We start from the raw sequence: 16,715 nt of genomic DNA, 5'->3' as shown, positions 1-16,715 counted from the left end.
GGAAACTGGAAGCAGTGGCATTAGCCACTGTAAACACCCATGTACGCCTAAGAATTTAGCTGATAATCTATCCGTCCGCAACAGTGGTTAGGGATGAGTTCAGCATGTCTGCTTGCTGCTGGCTATAGCATGGGCCACTACTGATTGAGCCCTGTAGGTACACAAAGACGAGGGACCTGGAAGATACGGAGAAGCGGCGAAATTGGCACTGCAGGGCATGTAACAGATAGGGAAAGGCGGGCAGCTGAGCAGGAAGCAGCAAGCGCACAAAAGGGACAGGGAGTAGGGGCTAGGGAGGAGGCAGGCGAAGGAAGAACGGCCACAGAGATCCCAGCTGAACAGAAGGCTGCAGACACGGGAAATAAAAATATGTCCAAACAAAGAACATAAAGGGGAGACAGATAAAAGACCAGGAGTAAATCACTGGCTATGAAAATAGCCACAAACTGATTTTCCATTTCATGTCAGGATGATGAAAAGTGAGAGCTGATCTGTGTGCCAGTAGCCTTCAGGAACTAAGAAATAAAACACCCAGGTTGAAAATAGTTTTGGGAGCCAGAAGATGACAAGATTCCTCCTGCAGGCAAAAGTGAAGTAAAGTAATGACAACATCTCCTACCCCTTTCCCCCCTGCCCTCCCATCCCCCTCCAGTCACAAAAGAGTGGGGAGCTGTCTGGCTGGGAACCGTGTATGAGCTCAGCGGGGACCCTGTTCAGACTGAGCTAATATAGTTGCTTTTTAAGAGTATCTGGTAGAAGTCAGGATTGTGTGTTCACAAACACCATATAAAAACAGGGTCGTCTTTGCCTTCCAAGCAGTTTTTTTCACTGTTTAAAGGCCGGGCTGAGTCTTTTTTTTCCCCCTTGCTAGAGTGGCACACAAAGAATTCTCTGACACACTGCCCCCACTGCAGATGAAAGGCTTAAGTGTGAGTGAAAGCAACAATGTTTAGAGTGACATTTACTAGCCGCAAACAGTGAAATCAGAGAGCTTCAGTTCACGCAGATTAAATGTCAGGCTTTAAACATTTAGCAGAGTATTAGCTATGGAAGTTTTTTAAAATTTAGGATTTAGTTTTATATTGCAAGCAGCACTTGAGACATATAAAAGGCTTTTTAAAGCAAGGAAACAACTGAGCCATAAGCTGAATAAAACTATATATTTTTAACTGAAGATGAGTTACAGAGCTCAGCTCATCAAACCAGCGGCGCTCGCTGTTCTTCCCCATCCCGGATTAGTAAGAGGAAGCTGACATTCCCTGCACTTCACATGTTGGAAGACAGAAGTCAAAATCCCAAACACGCGAGTATTCTAGGCACATAGTTTTCCACAGTGGGCATGGACTTGACAAGCCCAAGAGTTTGTATGTTACTGTTTCAGAATGAATGCTTTTTAATGCACCTAAAAAAGTTAGAGAGGAAAATACATCACTTTCAAAAAAATATTTTCCAAGGTTAAATTTATTCATGACAAAACTGGCTACAACTGCCAAAGAGAACATTCACTTTTGTGACTAAATAATAAAATCTAGAATTTGACAACAGCAGTAGTTCTTTCTTTCCTTCATTCCAAACAGCTGGTAAGCATCTTCTCTATTATGCTTACTTGGGGATGCTGGACAGATACAAAGCCAATGATAATGGTTATTTACATTTCAAGCTTTATCTTAAATATGTTATAAGCATTACATTATCCCCATTTTACAGATAAGAAAACTGGGGCTTCAAGAGATCAAGGGCTTTACCCAGGACCATGGAACTGTTAAATCATGTGACCTTCAAACTCTAGCCATTGTCTCCAAAGCCTGAGCAATTAACTTCTATTCAAGGAACTCAGTCTGGCAGAGACCATAGGCATGTGGACAAATAAAGTTTAATGCAAGAAATGCCAAAACGAAGATATGAACAGAGACACAGACTGAGTAATTCTGTCTTTGGTCTGGGAGCTGAGGAGGAGACGTTTAAGCCAGGTCTTGATGCACGAGGTGGAGTTTTCTAGTAAAAAAGGTAACACTGCTCTAGGCACAGGAAGCTATACTACAAAAGCATGGAGGGCTTGGCGTGTGTGTAGAGTGCCCAGAGTGTGTATTTGAAGCGGGGAAAGTATGCAGGTGGGAAATGAGGCTATCACAATAGCCTGGGTGAAGACATAAAGGGAGGCTGGAGCAGGGGAAATAGAGGCCAGGGAGGAAAGACAGAGGTGAAAAGGTCTGGTGACCAGCTGGATATGTGCAGTGAGGGAGGGGAGTCCACAGTTGCTAACACTTTAGATTGTTGTAAAGACTAACAGTGATGGAGGTAAGACAGGCTGGGGGCGGGCGTGGAGAAGAGGACACCTTAGTTCAGTTTTAGAAAAGCCGAGTTGGGGCGCCTGGGTGGCTCAGTTGGTTAAGTGACTGCCTTTGGCTCAGGTCACGATCCTGGAGTCCCGGGATCGAGTCCCACATCGGGCTCCCTGCTCGGCGGGGAGTCTGCTTCTCCCTCGGACCCTCTTCCCTCTCGTGCTGTCTCTCATTGTCTCTCTCTCAAATAAATAAATAAAATCTTAAAAAAAAAAAAGAAAGAAAAGCCGAGTTAAGAGACAACCTGAAGGATATCTGAGCATCCTCTCTATGGCATTCTCAACTTTAACAAACACTGCTTTTGTAGCAGGTACTAAGGAGGTTATAAGAGAACAACACTGGGTGTTGCCTTCCTGGAGTTTATGCACTGTATAGTCTGGTTCTTAATGGTGATAATGTATCGGGAAACTAATAGGATCATTTCTGGTTGTGACAATGATGGGGGTGGGGGGGATGTTATTTGCGCTTAGTGGACAAGGGCCATGGATACAGACATTCTGTAATATTTGGGACTGTTTAATACAGCAAAGCACTATCCTGTGTCCCACTGGATGTCCGTATAGGTGACATTCCACTTATAATTATTTGAGCTTCGAACCTAATTCTCTTTCACACAGAAAGATAAAAAACATTTTTTGCATGTTTCATATACACATTGAATGTTCCTAAATAGAACTACCATGGGAACTGAGCAAAGACTATACTTTGTTTTGTTTGGACCTTTACCAAGAGCTAGCTGTTCACTATTTAGGAAAATTACATCACGAATTGGGGGAGTTGAAAAAGTTCTGGAGATGGGGAGTGGCGACGGCTGTACCACAAATGGGAATGTACTTAAATGCCACAGTATTGTTTACTTAAAAATGGTTAAAATGGTCAATTATATATATATGTATATATATATATACACACACATATGTATATATGTTATATATATATACACAATATATGTATTTAAAGATTTTATTTGAGAGAGAGAGAGAGAGCACACAAGCAGGGGGAGGGGCAGAGGGAGAGGGAGAAGCGGACTCCCCACTGAGTGGGGAGCCTGACGTGGGGCTCAATCCCAGGACCCTGAGATCATGACCTGAGCTTAAGTCAGACACTTAAATGACTGAGCCACCCAGGTGCTCCTGTTATATATATTTTAAAAAAGGTATGAATTAAAAAAAAAAAAACAAGAATAAAGATAATTACATGACAGGCAGCAAAGCTACTCACAGTTTTTGAGTTATCAGTACAATGCATCTGCATCAGTCTGCACTGTGGCTGTCCTAATCATGGTGACTCCACATTCTAATCTATCTACCTGATTGTGTCTCCTCGTGTGGTCATGCCTGGAGATACTGTAAAATATGTAATGTGATTACTAATTACTTTCTTTTTATTTCTCCTTTGTATTACAACTAGGGCATTATATTGCATTTTTGGAATTCTGTGATGCAGAGGAGGGTTATATTAACTCTGAGTTTCAGTTCAGGATAGGAAAGGGCATGTTATAAAGTATTTGTTATATAAAGGATACATTATGTTGAAAGGGTTGAGAATCACTAGTGAGAGACATATATAAATGGAACTAAAATATAATGCAAATCATGGAAGCACCTTAGAGAGGTAAAAGTACAAAGGGAGAACAAGGGAAAGAGATATTATTAGCCGTGGGGGAATCTGAAAAGACCCATGGAGGAAGTATAATGTGAGCAGGCACTGACTGACATCCTCTGTTAGAATAACTCCAGAGATGTGGGCCTTGGGATACGCCTCCAATGAGGTCCATTTCTTTTGGCATGGCCCTTGATTTTTATCAAGTTCTTTTTGATGTTCTTCCTTTATCTTCTCCACAGTGGCCCTTGTTCTGGGAGGCTCCAGTAGGTAAAGAATGATAAATCCCTAGCCTGTGTAGTATCTTTTCCAGAATCTAAAAACTGTGGTCTCTGTAATACTCTCTGGTTAATCTTCTCTTCTTCAAGCTAAAATCTCCCTACTTCCTCCAACTGTTTCTCATATAACTTGGTTTCATATTCCCTCACCATCTGGGTCATTTTCCTCTGAACATGTTCCAATTTGTCAGTGGCCTTTTAAAAGTGTGGTGCCTAGAACTAAATGTGATTTCCAGAACTGAAACAATCTCCTAATATCCCCAAAAGGGGGAAAGCGTTATCACTCCACACAGTGAGATTAGGATGGAGAAGGGAGCAGGGGAGGATCTGTCTTAATCATCACTGTATTGCCAATATTGAAATTTTCTGTTTGTTTAAGCAAGGCAAATCTGAATTTTTAATACTTGCAACTACAATTCTGATCTCAGTGCCTTTTTTTCCTTTGTTTTTGTTTTGAGGATTAAATGAAAATGTGGGTGTGGTTAATAGACACTAACAATTATTTTTGTTTGCTGACAGTGTGTGCTTACTGCCATTCTACAGTCATTTCTTGTCTGAAGACATTTTTCTCTTAACAGACTGGGCCCTGCTCATGTCCCAAGTCAATCTAACCAAGACTGGCAGGTATGCCACCCTTTCCAGGGGCTTGACCCATAAACTGGAGTTAGTATTTCTCCCTTAAGTATGGATCTGATGTGTGTGTGGAAAGTTCCTGCATTCCTGTGTATCCAATGAACCTCCGCTTGAGTCCCACTGTATGGATAATTCCATCCAGGCTCCAGATTTTTCATCCCATTTTGGTCCAAGACTGAAACCCTGAAAAAACTTGACTGGCTCTTGCCAACATGCTGTGTCCTGGGGCTGAAACAGTGCCAGTTCATCTCTCCATTCTATATGTTAGAGACTCTTGAACCACAGTGACATCATCCACTGGTCTGAAACTTTGGAAGCCACAGCAGAACTCTACAAAGACATCACTAGGGCACAAACACTAGCTTGCTATCCACCGTGAATGCAATGGCCTCACGTGACTGACCAAGAAATAAGGGACAGATTAACTTCAGACATCTAAACACTTTATGACACTTCTACTGGCTGCTCAAGTTCCAACAAGCTTTTGCAGCTGGCCAGACCAGCTTGAAGATAAACTACGAGAGCAGGGACATCTGTCTGTTACCGGATGTATCCCAAGCCCTTAGAACAGTGCTTAGCACAAAACAGATGCTCAATAAATATTCATTTGATAAACTAATGAGCTGACCTGATATGGCAGACATCTTTGTTTTACTCAGCATTCCCTTTTGAGAATTACTTCTTCCCTCTCCCATGTTATTCTGATGGAATTCATGACACTAAACAAGCTAGCAAACTGTGTGACAAATCTGAAGCTCATTAATCTGCATGTCCCTAGTCCCTGCAGTTAAGCATGTATCTCACTCTTTACTTCTGCAGAATCTGAGGCGTACTGTCATGAGGTTGATGAACAGAGGTGGTATATTCTGCAGGTAGATCATTCAGAAGCTAAACTTTATAAGAATGGTCGTCACGAAACCCAAGCCAACAAGTAAAGTGAACTTCTAGTCAGAATAAGCTTATGTTTCTTATATTATTGATCTTCATCTAATTAATCACCAGTACCAGAATTTATCTTACTCACATTCAAATAAATTGGAGATAACATTTTTTCAAATTTCTAATGATAGATGAAATACAATTTTTATAATGTCAGCTTTACTATAATAACGCTATTTAAGGTTTCCCAGGAAAAATCTAATCTGTGAAATATGAAAAAAACATATACTGGATTAAAATAATCCAACAAATGGGCAGGGCAGGAAAGTTACGGTTATTTAAGGCTTTTTAAAAATTGTGGTAAAATAGGGGCGCCTGGGTGGCTCAGTTGGTTCAGCGACTGCCTTCGGCTCAGGTCATGATCCTGGAGTCCCGGGATCGAGTCCCACATCGGGCTCCCTGCTCAGCGGGGAGTCTGCTTCTCCCTCTGACTCTCTTCCCTCTCATGCTCTCTATCTCTCATTCTCTCTCTCTCAAATAAATAAAAAAAAATCTTAAAAAAAAAATAAAAATTGTGGTAAAATATATATAACATAAAATTTACCCTTTTAACCATTTTTAAGTGTACAATTCAGTGGCATTAAGTACATTTACAATGTTGTGCAATCATCACTACTTACCATTTCAGAATTTTTTTATCATACCAAAAAACAAAAAAAACCCCTCTGTAGTCATTAAACACTAACTCCCCTTTTCCCCTCCTTCCAGCCCCAGGTAAGTCCTATTCTACTTTCTGTCTCTATGAATTTGCCTATTAGAATTACATAACTGAATTATATTGGAAATATAATGGTAATTATACAATATTTTCCCTTTTTGTCTGGCTTATGTCATTTAGCACAACGTTTTCAAGGTTTATAGATATTGTAGCATATATTAGAATTTCATTCCCCTTTATGGCTGAATAATAGTCTATTATATGTATCTACCACATTTTGTTATCCATTTATTTGTTGACAGACACGTGGGTTGTTTTCACCTTTTGGCTACTGTGCTATGAACACTGGTGTACAAATACCTGGTTAAGTCCCTGCTATCAATTATTTTGGGTATACCCAGGCGTGAAATTGGGTGGATCATATAGTAATTCTATGTTTAACATTTTGAGGAACCTGTATAAGGCTTTCAAAATGACTTATAAAGTAAAAATGTATTAACTTAGGAACTGTATAGGCAATAAGTTATTCCTCACCTGATCCTTCACATATCATTACTGGACACAGAGAGACTGCTGTACTAAATAGGACAGAAGATACATCATTTCCTTGCAGTAAAGGAGGGAACAGAAATTTGCAAATAACTACAGATCCCCACGGAAGTAAGACAACACAATAATTGCAGCTGTATGTAAACATCAGGATCTTCATAAACATGAAACAGTCTTTAGAAAACCTAAAACTTTCATTCCTAAATAGTGTAAGAATGAATCCCAGGATACATACTACAGTAGCCTCTGTTGTGTGCAAAATAATTGATTAGTACCTTTCTAAAGTGTAAAGATTATGAAAGACAAGGAAAAAATGAAGAAATGTCACAAAGTAGAGGACAAAGGAGCTCTGATAACTAACTGCAGTGTAGGATCCTGGGTTGGATCTGGAACAGAAAAAGGACAATGGTGAAAAAAACTGGTAAAATCCAAATAAAGACTGTAATTTAGTTAATAGTACTGTACCACTGTTAATATCCTGGTTGTGATAACTGTACTATGGTTACAAAAGCTGCTAACACTAGTGGAAGCTGGATGAAATGATATATAGGAATTCTCTACTATTTTTGCAACTTTTGTGTAAATTTTAAATGATTCCAAAATAAAAAGCTATAAACTATAGTCTCTGGACTTTAATGGGCATCTGAAATTATTAAGCCAGATAATCATAAATAGTAATAATAAACTTGAAGTTATAAGTCTTAACTTTGAATGAGCCTTCAACATTCACAAAGAGGAAAAAGGACAGTAATTTTGTAGTTAGTGCCTCTAATAACCAATTCTCTCTTGTACCCTCACTGCCATCCTGGCCTTACATTTCCTCCTCCTAGATCCATCCTCCCAATGCTTTTAACTCTATCTTCTTGAATGGACTTTACATAGGAAAGCTTTCCTAAATATCTTCTTAGGTAACCATCCCCTTCACCTGTTGCCAAATCAATGTTTTAATCCAGATTGTTCTCTGTGCTTTGACAGTAGAGCCACTGGCCTGCTGGATATCCCCAACTTCCAAAGGCAGCTGAAATTCAGCATGTATCTAAAGCTAAACCTTCATTTCACTCATTTTTAAAAAAAATTTTATTTTACTATGTTATGTTAATCACCATACATTACATCATTAGTTTTTGATGTGGTGATCCACGATCCATTGTTTCCGTATAACACCCAGTGCTCCATGCAGTACGTGCCCTCCTTTTTTAAAAAATTTTTTTATTGTTATGTTAATCACCATACATTACATCATTAGTTTTTGATGTGGTGATCCACGATCCATTGTTTCCGCATAATACCCAGTGCTCCATGCAGTACGTGCCCTCCTTAATACCCATCACCAGGCTAACCCATCCCCCCTCCCCCCTCCCCTCTAGAACCCTCAGTTTGTATCTTGGAGTCCGTAGTCTCTCATGGTTCATCTCTCCCTCCGATTTCCCCCCCTTCATTTTTCCCTTCCTTCTCCTAATGTCCTACATGCTATTCCGTATGTTCCACAAATAAGTGAAACCATATGATAATTGACTTTCTCTGCTTGACTTATTTCACTTAGCATAATCTCCTCCAGTCCCATCCATGTTGATGTAAAAGTTGGGTATTCATCCTTTCTGATGGCTGAGAAATATTCCATTGTATATATGGACCACATCTTCTTTATCCATTAGTCTGTCAAAGGGCATCTCGGCTCTTTCCACAGTTTGGCTATTGCGGACATTGCTGCCATGAACATTGGGGTGCATATGGCTCTTCTTCTCACTACATCTGTGTCTTTGGGGTAAATACCCAGTAGTGCAATTGCTGGGTCATAGGGTAGCTCTATTTTTAATTTTTTGAGGCACCTCCACACTTTTCCAAAGTGGCTGTACCAACTTGCATTCCCATCAACAGTGTAAGAGGGTTCCCCTTTCCCCACAACCTCTCCAAGATTTGTTGTTTCTTGCCTTGTCAATTTTTGCCATTCTGACTGGTGTAAGATGGTATCTCAATGTGGTTTTGATTTGAATTTCCCTGATGGCTACTGATGATGAACATTTTTTCATGTGTCTGTTAGCCATTTCTTTTTTTTTTTTTAAAGATTTTATTTATTTATTTGGCAGAGAGATATACAGAGAGAACAAGTAGGCAGAGAGGCAGGCAGAGGGAGAGGGAGGCGGGGCTCAATCCCAGGACCCTGGGATTATGACCTGAGCTGAAGGCAGCCGCTTAACCGACTGAGCCACCTAGGCGCCCTGTCTGTTAGCCATTTCTGTGTCTTCTTTGGAGAAGTGTCTGTTCATGTCTTCTGCCCATTTTTTGACTTATTTGTTTTTTAGGTGTTGAATTTGAGAAGTTCTTTATAGATCTTGGATACCAGCCCTTTATCTGTAGTGTCATTTGCAAATATCTTCTCCCATTCTGTGGGTTGCCTCTTTGTTTTACTGACTGTTTCCTTTATGGATTCCAAAATTCTCAACAAAATCCTAGCTAATAGGATCGAACAATACATTAAAAGGATCATCCACCACAACCAAGTGGGATTTATCCCCGGGATGCAAGTGTGGTTCAACATTCGCAAATCAATCAATGTGACAGAACACATTAGTAAGAGAAGAGAGAAGAACCATATGGTCCTCTCAATTGATGCAGTTTCCTGATTAAAACTCTTCAGAGTATAGGGATAGAGGGAACATTCCTCAAGTTCATAAAATCCATCTATGAAAAACCCACAGTGAATATCATCCTCAATGGGGAAAAGCTGAGAGCCTTTCCCTTAAGATCATTTCACTCATTTACCCAAATCAGAAACAAAGGACTCATCCCCATCCCCGCTCCTAAGTGATATCTTGGTTGTAGTACATTTATCTTCCATTCACTAAAGTATAAAGTTGAAATCCAGCCGTCTTTATCATTGATACACACAGTGAAGTTGTACCCAAAAAAGTGAAAAGTAGTACTTGGAAATTCAGAGCATTTTCATTGTTGAAAATGCATTTTTTTCCTTAAAAGAGAAACTGCTCGCTTTGACAGCACATATGCCAGAACTGGAACGATACAGAGAAGATTAGTATGGCCCCTCTGCAAGGATGACATGGAAATTCATGAATTTCTTAAAAAAATACCATATTTTTAAGAAATTATATCAATTCTCTGCAATCTCTTTCAGAGGACAGAAGTAGAAGGAATACTTCCTACCTCATTCTATGCTACCAGAATTACCCAAATACTAAAACCAAAGACATTACAAGAAAACTACAGACCAATATCTCTCATGAAGACAGATGCAAAAGTCCTCAATAAAATATTAGCAAATCAAATCTAACAATGTTTAAAAATGACAATACACCATAATCGAGTGGGATTTATCCTATGCATGCAAGGCTCTCTAACATTTGAAAACCAAATGATGTAATGTATCATATTAACAGGCTAAAGAAGAAATATCACATGATCATGTGGATAGATGGAGAAAAAACATTTGACAAAATCCAACACCCATTCGTGATAAAAGCTCTTGGTAAAGGTAGGGATAAGAACTTCCTCAATTTGGGGCGCCTGGGTGGCTCAGTTGGTTAAGCAACTGCCTTCGGCTCAGGTCATGATCCTGGAGTCCCGGGATCGAGTCCCACATCGGGCTCCCTGCTCAGCAGGAAGCCTGCTTCTCCCTCTGACCCTCTTCCCTCTCGTGCTCTCTATCTCTCATTCTCTCTCTCTCTCAAATAAATAAATAAAATCTTAAAAAAAAAAAGAACTTCCTCAATTTGATAAAAATATCCACAGAAAACCTACAGCTAGCACACTTAATGGTGAGAAACTAGAAGTCTTCCCACTAAGATCAGGAACAAGGCAGGGATGTCCCCTTTCATTACTCCATTTCAACACTGTACTAGAAGTCCTAGCCAATGTAATAAAATAAGGAAATAAAAGGTGTACTGATTAAGAGGGAAGAAATAAAAAACTGTCTTTGCAGATGGCATGATCATCTAGGTAGAATATCTGGAAGAACTGACCAAAAAATTCCTAGAATAAGTGATCATAACAAGGTTACAGAATATAAGGTTAATACACAAAAGTCAATCACTTTCCTACTGAACAACTGACATTTGAAATTAAAAACACATTACCACTTATGTCAGCACCCTAAACAATGAAATACTTAGGTATAAATCTTAACAAAATACGTACAGACATTGTCTATATGAAGAAAACCATAAAACTCTAATGAACAAAATCAAAGGTGAATAAAATAAATGGAGAGATATTCCATCTTCATGGACAGGAAAACGATACTGTCAAGATGTCAGTTCTTCCCAATTTGGTCTACAGATTCAAGGAAATCCCAGTCAAAATTCCAGCAAATGATTTTATGGATATCAACAAATCGATTTTAAAGTTTAAATAGAGAGGTAAAAGATACAGAATAGCCATCACAATCTTGAAGAAGAACAAAGCTGGAGGACTAACACTACCCAACTTCAAGAGTTACTCTAAAACTATAGTAATCAAGACAGTGTGATATTGGTGAAAGAATAGACACATAGTAAAACAACAGAACAGACAGCCAGAAGTATAACCACATAAATAGGGTCAATTGATATCTAACAAAAGAGCAAAAGCAACACAATGGAGCAAAGATGGTTTTTTCAACAACTGGATATCCACATGCAAAAAAATGAATCTTGATACAGATCTTACACTCTTCATAAAAACTAACTCAAAATGTATTATAGACCTAAATGTAAAATGCAAAACCATGAAATTCCTAGAAGATAACATAGGAGAAAATCCAGGTGACCTTGGGTTTGTTGGTGACTTTTTAGAGATGACAACAGAGGTATGATCCATGAAAGAAATAACCGATAAGCTGGACTTCAAAAAATAAAAAAATTCTGTTCTTCAAAAGACATTGTCAAGAGAATGAAAAGAGAAGCCAGAGACTGGGAAAAAATATTTACAAAAAACATATCTGGTAAAGGACTGGTATCCAAAATATACAAAAAAACTGGTATCCAAAATATACCAAAAAACTTTTAAAACTCAACAATAAGAAAATGAACAAACCAATTAAGAAATGGACCAGGGGTGCCTGTGTGGTGCAGTCGGTTAAGCATCCGACTCTTGGTTTCAGCTCACGTTGTGATCTCAGGGTCCTGGGATCCAGCCCTGCATTAGGCTCCACGCTCAGTGGAGTCTGTTTGAGATTCTTTCTCCCTCTTCCTCTGCCCCTCCTGCTAGTGCTGTCCCCCCACCAAATAAATAAATAAATCTTTTTTTTTAAAGAAGAAATGGACCAAAGATCTTAACAGACACTTCATCAAAGAAGACAGATAGATAGCAAATAAGGATATGAAAAGATGTTCCACATCATATGTCATTAGGGAAATGCAGATAAAACAACCCATAAGAATGGGTACATACTGATTAAGTATAAATACACAGAGCACAGATGTTTAAGGCAGTGAAACCATCCTACATGACATTAAAATGCTAGATACGTGTCATTATACATTTGTCAAAACCTACAGAATGTACAACACCAAGAGTGAAAGATAATGTAAACTATGGACTGTGGGTGATAATGATTTATCAGTGTAGGTGCATCAGTTGTAACAAATGTACCATTCTGGTGGGGGACACTGATAATGAGAGAGGCTATGCTTGTGTGGGGGCAGAGGGTACATGGGAAATTTCTGTGCCTCCTGAATTTTGCTATAAACCTGAAACTGCTCTAAAAAATGAAATCTATTTAAAAACATGATAGAAAGAAGCAAGCTAGTATACTGGTATTTCTATTAGCTATCTATTAGCTAAGGTAGCCATTAGCTACTCATTTGTAGATTATGGATTTAGAAATACCACAAGGATGAGTTAGTGCTTTTTTGCTATTCTAAGTTCTACAAAGAAAAGGAAGTTCTTGCTGACTGGAAGGGAAAAAAATATCAGAATATCATTCCATAGTTAGTGAAAAGTTGTACAAATTTGGAAGATAGGATTCAAATTCCAACAGGGCCTAGCAGAAATAAAAACAAGCAAAATTCTTCATTATATAAACAAAGAAATTGAATAAAGTCAGAGGAATTGTTTTGACCATATATTTAGAGTACTGTGTGCTGATCTGGCCACACTATGATCAGAAAACCAACTTAGAAAAGAATGAGGGATGGTGCAGGCATCTAAATTAGCCTAGTAACTTACAGATCCCAATTACTTCCATATAAAACAGGATTAAGATTCTCTATCATTCCTTATCATTGAAATTCAAAAACTAAATTTGATTATTGTTTCAGTCTTCATTTTTAATGAATCAAAGTGATAAAAATTAAAAATAATGAAAAAATTTAACCCAACTTAATTTCATTATTGTTTCATCATATGAACTTCCACGTAAATGTGATTTGGATCTTTTGGTGAATGTCATGGTAACCCCAAATCTCTAGTTTAGGGAAATAATACCATCAAACTCAATCAGAAGTGGAGTTGGAACTAAACTTTTATGAACTATTTTATAGTCATTTTCTCCTATTAGAGTAAGCTACCAGGTTATTGTAGGAGAGCTCAGTAAGAATTTGCTGCTCATTAAATAATAATTAGTTCTCCACATTTGTTACTAAGACATTCAAATGCCAGATTTGGTGGTCCCCGAGGGTGTATTAGCAGAGTTAGGGAAAGTTCTGAGGGACCTCTAGTCAGTCAATATTCTCTAAGTTAGTCACATACTATATCATCATATAGCGGGTTCCCCTCTTGAGAACATCTATGCTCCAGGGCCAACTGGGCCTGTTCCAAGCAGCCGTTCTTTGGTGGAATTTCCTAGTACATCACTTTAGAATCAAGAACCAGAGACTCTAGGGACCGGGGTGGCTCGGTCGGTTACGTGTCTGCCTTCGCCTCAGGTCATGATCCCAGGGTCCTGCTCAGCGGAGAGCCTGCTTCTCCCTCTCCCGCCCCTCCTTGCTTGTGCTTGCTTTCTTTCTCTCTCTCCGTCAAATAAATAAGTAAAATCTTAAAAAAAAAAAAAAAAAGGAATCAAAGACTCTTAAAGCTGGAAGGAAAGTTAAAGATCAAAAATGATATTACAGGAAAAGTATCATCTGGTAAGATATTGTTCAACCCTTTCTTGTGTCTGCACTGTTGATTAAACAACAAACCAAAATTAAGCAAACAATACAGAAGAATCTTTCCTGTTCATTACAAGTATCAGGGTTGCTAAATGTGTAAATATAGAATTGTCTCATTTTTCCAGTGTAGGATAAATAGAGGCCATATTTGAACTTGACCCAAACTCTTGTTTACTCAGTTTATCCTAACCCTTCATTTCTTCTGATGAAAGTAATTTTCCTGTGCTTTATAATAAAAACACAGCAACCAGAACGTGGATGTTTATAGTGTTTTGCCAACAAATAAGGCAAACAATCCCCCCAAATCTGAACTGGCTATGCCGACAAAAGAAATCAAATAATGACTTCAGAGTTCCAAAACTAATTTATTACTCTAATGAGGGCTAGACTCCAACTTGGATACTTAACTTTTTTCAGGTCCCTAGTGAGATAAATGTTTTACCATATATTTTTAGCCGGGAGTTGTTTTTAATAGCATTGCTTTTAAATAACTTTTCCTTTTAAAAAACAAAAACAAAAACAAAAAACAAAACAAAATTACCCTCCAGCACTTCTAACTTTATAATTTTATAACTGAATTATGTGATTCGATTAGAAAGCAATGGTTTACTTTACCCAACTTTTATCATTTTGTGTTTAGAATCATTCTCAGAAATCCAAATTAGCTGATTACTGCACAAGTTCTAATTACTCCCCAGAGACTGTGGGAGCCTGGACTTTTTGGATTGTCCACTGTTTGGCTGGGAAACAGGCTTTCTCTTGCAGTGCCCGATCTGCTGCTGATTTAAAAACTGACCTAAAGGGCTATTTGTTCTGAGTTCTTTGAAGTATATTTGCTACTCCTGCCTTGTGGAATCATTCTGACAGACATCCTGAACCGCATGCCATATTCTTTACTATGTAGTCTGTGCAGCTGGGAATAATGGGATAATGGCTCATTAACCTGCTCTCACCTCCAAAAGAGGGCCAAGGATTTAAAATACCTCCAAATAATCACACTGGTGTTTCTGGCTTGAACCTTGAGGCAAGTCGGTTCAGTTCCCAGTCCACATGATCCCTCCTTCCTAGCCTTGTACTTGGGGCCATGCCTGTCTCCTAGATTCTTTTTTTTTTTTTTAAAGATTTATTTATTTATGGGGCTCCTGGGTGGCTCAGTCGTTAAGCATCTGCCTTCGGCTCAGGTCATGATCCCAGGTCCTGGGATCGAGCCCCGCATCGGGCTCCCCACTCAGCGGGAAGCCTGCTTCTCCCTCTCCCACTCCCCCTGCTTGTGTTCCCTCTCTCGCTGTGTCTCTCTCTGTCAAATAAATAAATAAAATCTTAAAAAAAAAAGAATTGTTTAAAAAAAAGATTTATTTATTTGAGAGAGAGAGAGACAGAAAACGCCCGTGTGCAGGGGGAGGGGCAGAGGGAGAGGAAGAGGGGGAAGCAGACTCCCCATTGAGTACGGAACCCAAAATGGGGCTCAATCCCACGACCCATGAGATCATGACCTGAGCCAAATCCAAGAGCTGGACGCTTAACCAACTTAGTCACCCAGGTGCCCCATCTCCTAGATTCTATACTCCTCTGAACATAAATGCCGTCCATGCTTCATAGTCATCTCCACCATCCACAGTGCCCAGCTCACAGCAGTTATTCAAGGAAACATAGTAACAAATTTGTGAATAATTTAATTACAAATAATTATAACCATTTGTAAACAATAGTAACTTTAAAAAATAGTAACAAATTCAGAAATAAATAACTTCAAAGGATAGGCATTCAGATTATGATCAGTAAAATCCTGCTCTGATATCTAGGTCTTGTGATTTAAGGAAATAGCAAAAGAAAGCAATTTGACATAGATGGTTGCAGATATTCTTAAAAAATAAAAAATGATTCAATGAATAACATTTTCCTTAAGAACCAAGTGGGCGCTTTGGCAGAATGGCAATGAAGGAAGAGGACCTGAGTTCCTAAGGCTTGGTTATGTTTCCTAGTCCTTTTCAATCTGAAGGGAGCTGAGTGGTTGTGAACTTGCCATGGCACTCTTAGAGGAGGGGAGGTCCAAGGTCCCGCGCTCTCTGATAAGGAAGAGGACGTGGCATACCTGGATAGGAGGGAGGGAGTCCCAGTGATAAAGATGAGCCAGGAAGCAGTTCAAGGGGCCCCTGGACTCCACTCACCTTCAGTGGGTTCAAGAGGGACAAGAAGGTAGCGGTTAGGGAGGAGATACTTAGCTGACCAAGGAGGAAGGCAGTGCAGTGTTCCAGTGGGAGCTGGGATCAGGAGCTGCTAACTTCTGTCATGGTGTGTTCCAGTTCCCTACAAGCCAGTTATGAATCAAAGATCTCGCTAAGCACCTGACACATTGCTAAACTCCGTAGTGGGTCATGATAAAGCCAGAAGACTTAGTTTTTGGACCTTAAAGTGCTCACAATCTAATCTGGGGAAGGAGAAAAGTAATAGAGCTAAGATGACTAGAGAACAATTAAATGCTAACTTAGAAGTTGAAGAGGGGTTCACAGAAGGGAAAGATCTGGATGGAGTGATAGTGCAAAAGCAAAGCTCAGAAGAAGCTTCCAGAAAATGAGGAAATGAGTTATGTAACTGAGAATCGGGCCCATGCCGAAGAGCTCCTCCTTGA

At 39.3% G+C, this 16,715-nt stretch overlaps 1 protein-coding gene, 1 long non-coding RNA gene and 1 pseudogene across 3 annotated transcripts in view; 1 reads left to right on the top strand and 2 right to left on the bottom strand.

The window, feature by feature from the left end:
• The window catches only part of ALG14 (ALG14 UDP-N-acetylglucosaminyltransferase subunit), a 93,138-nt gene that overhangs the window by 20,965 nt on the left and 55,458 nt on the right, over positions 1-16,715 (bottom strand). The gene's annotated exons all lie outside the window — the stretch shown is intronic.
• LOC141373413 (uncharacterized) lies at positions 1,481-7,381 on the bottom strand. The gene is made up of 3 exons (XR_012379356.1): positions 7,277-7,381; positions 6,987-7,030; positions 1,481-1,615 (listed from the first exon to the last, which is right to left on the bottom strand). It is a non-coding gene; the product is annotated as an uncharacterized lncRNA (long non-coding RNA).
• LOC112824699 (U6 spliceosomal RNA) lies at positions 9,983-10,099 on the top strand (annotated as a pseudogene).

The sequence above is a fragment of the Callorhinus ursinus genome, unplaced genomic scaffold, assembly GCF_003265705.2.
Source record: "Callorhinus ursinus isolate GAN/ISIS: 27379988/994484 unplaced genomic scaffold, GSC_fseal_2.0 scaffold9, whole genome shotgun sequence".
Lineage (NCBI taxonomy): Eukaryota > Metazoa > Chordata > Mammalia > Carnivora > Otariidae > Callorhinus > Callorhinus ursinus.
Note: the sequence above shows the minus strand (reverse complement) of the source record. Positions and strands in the feature narration are given on the sequence as shown.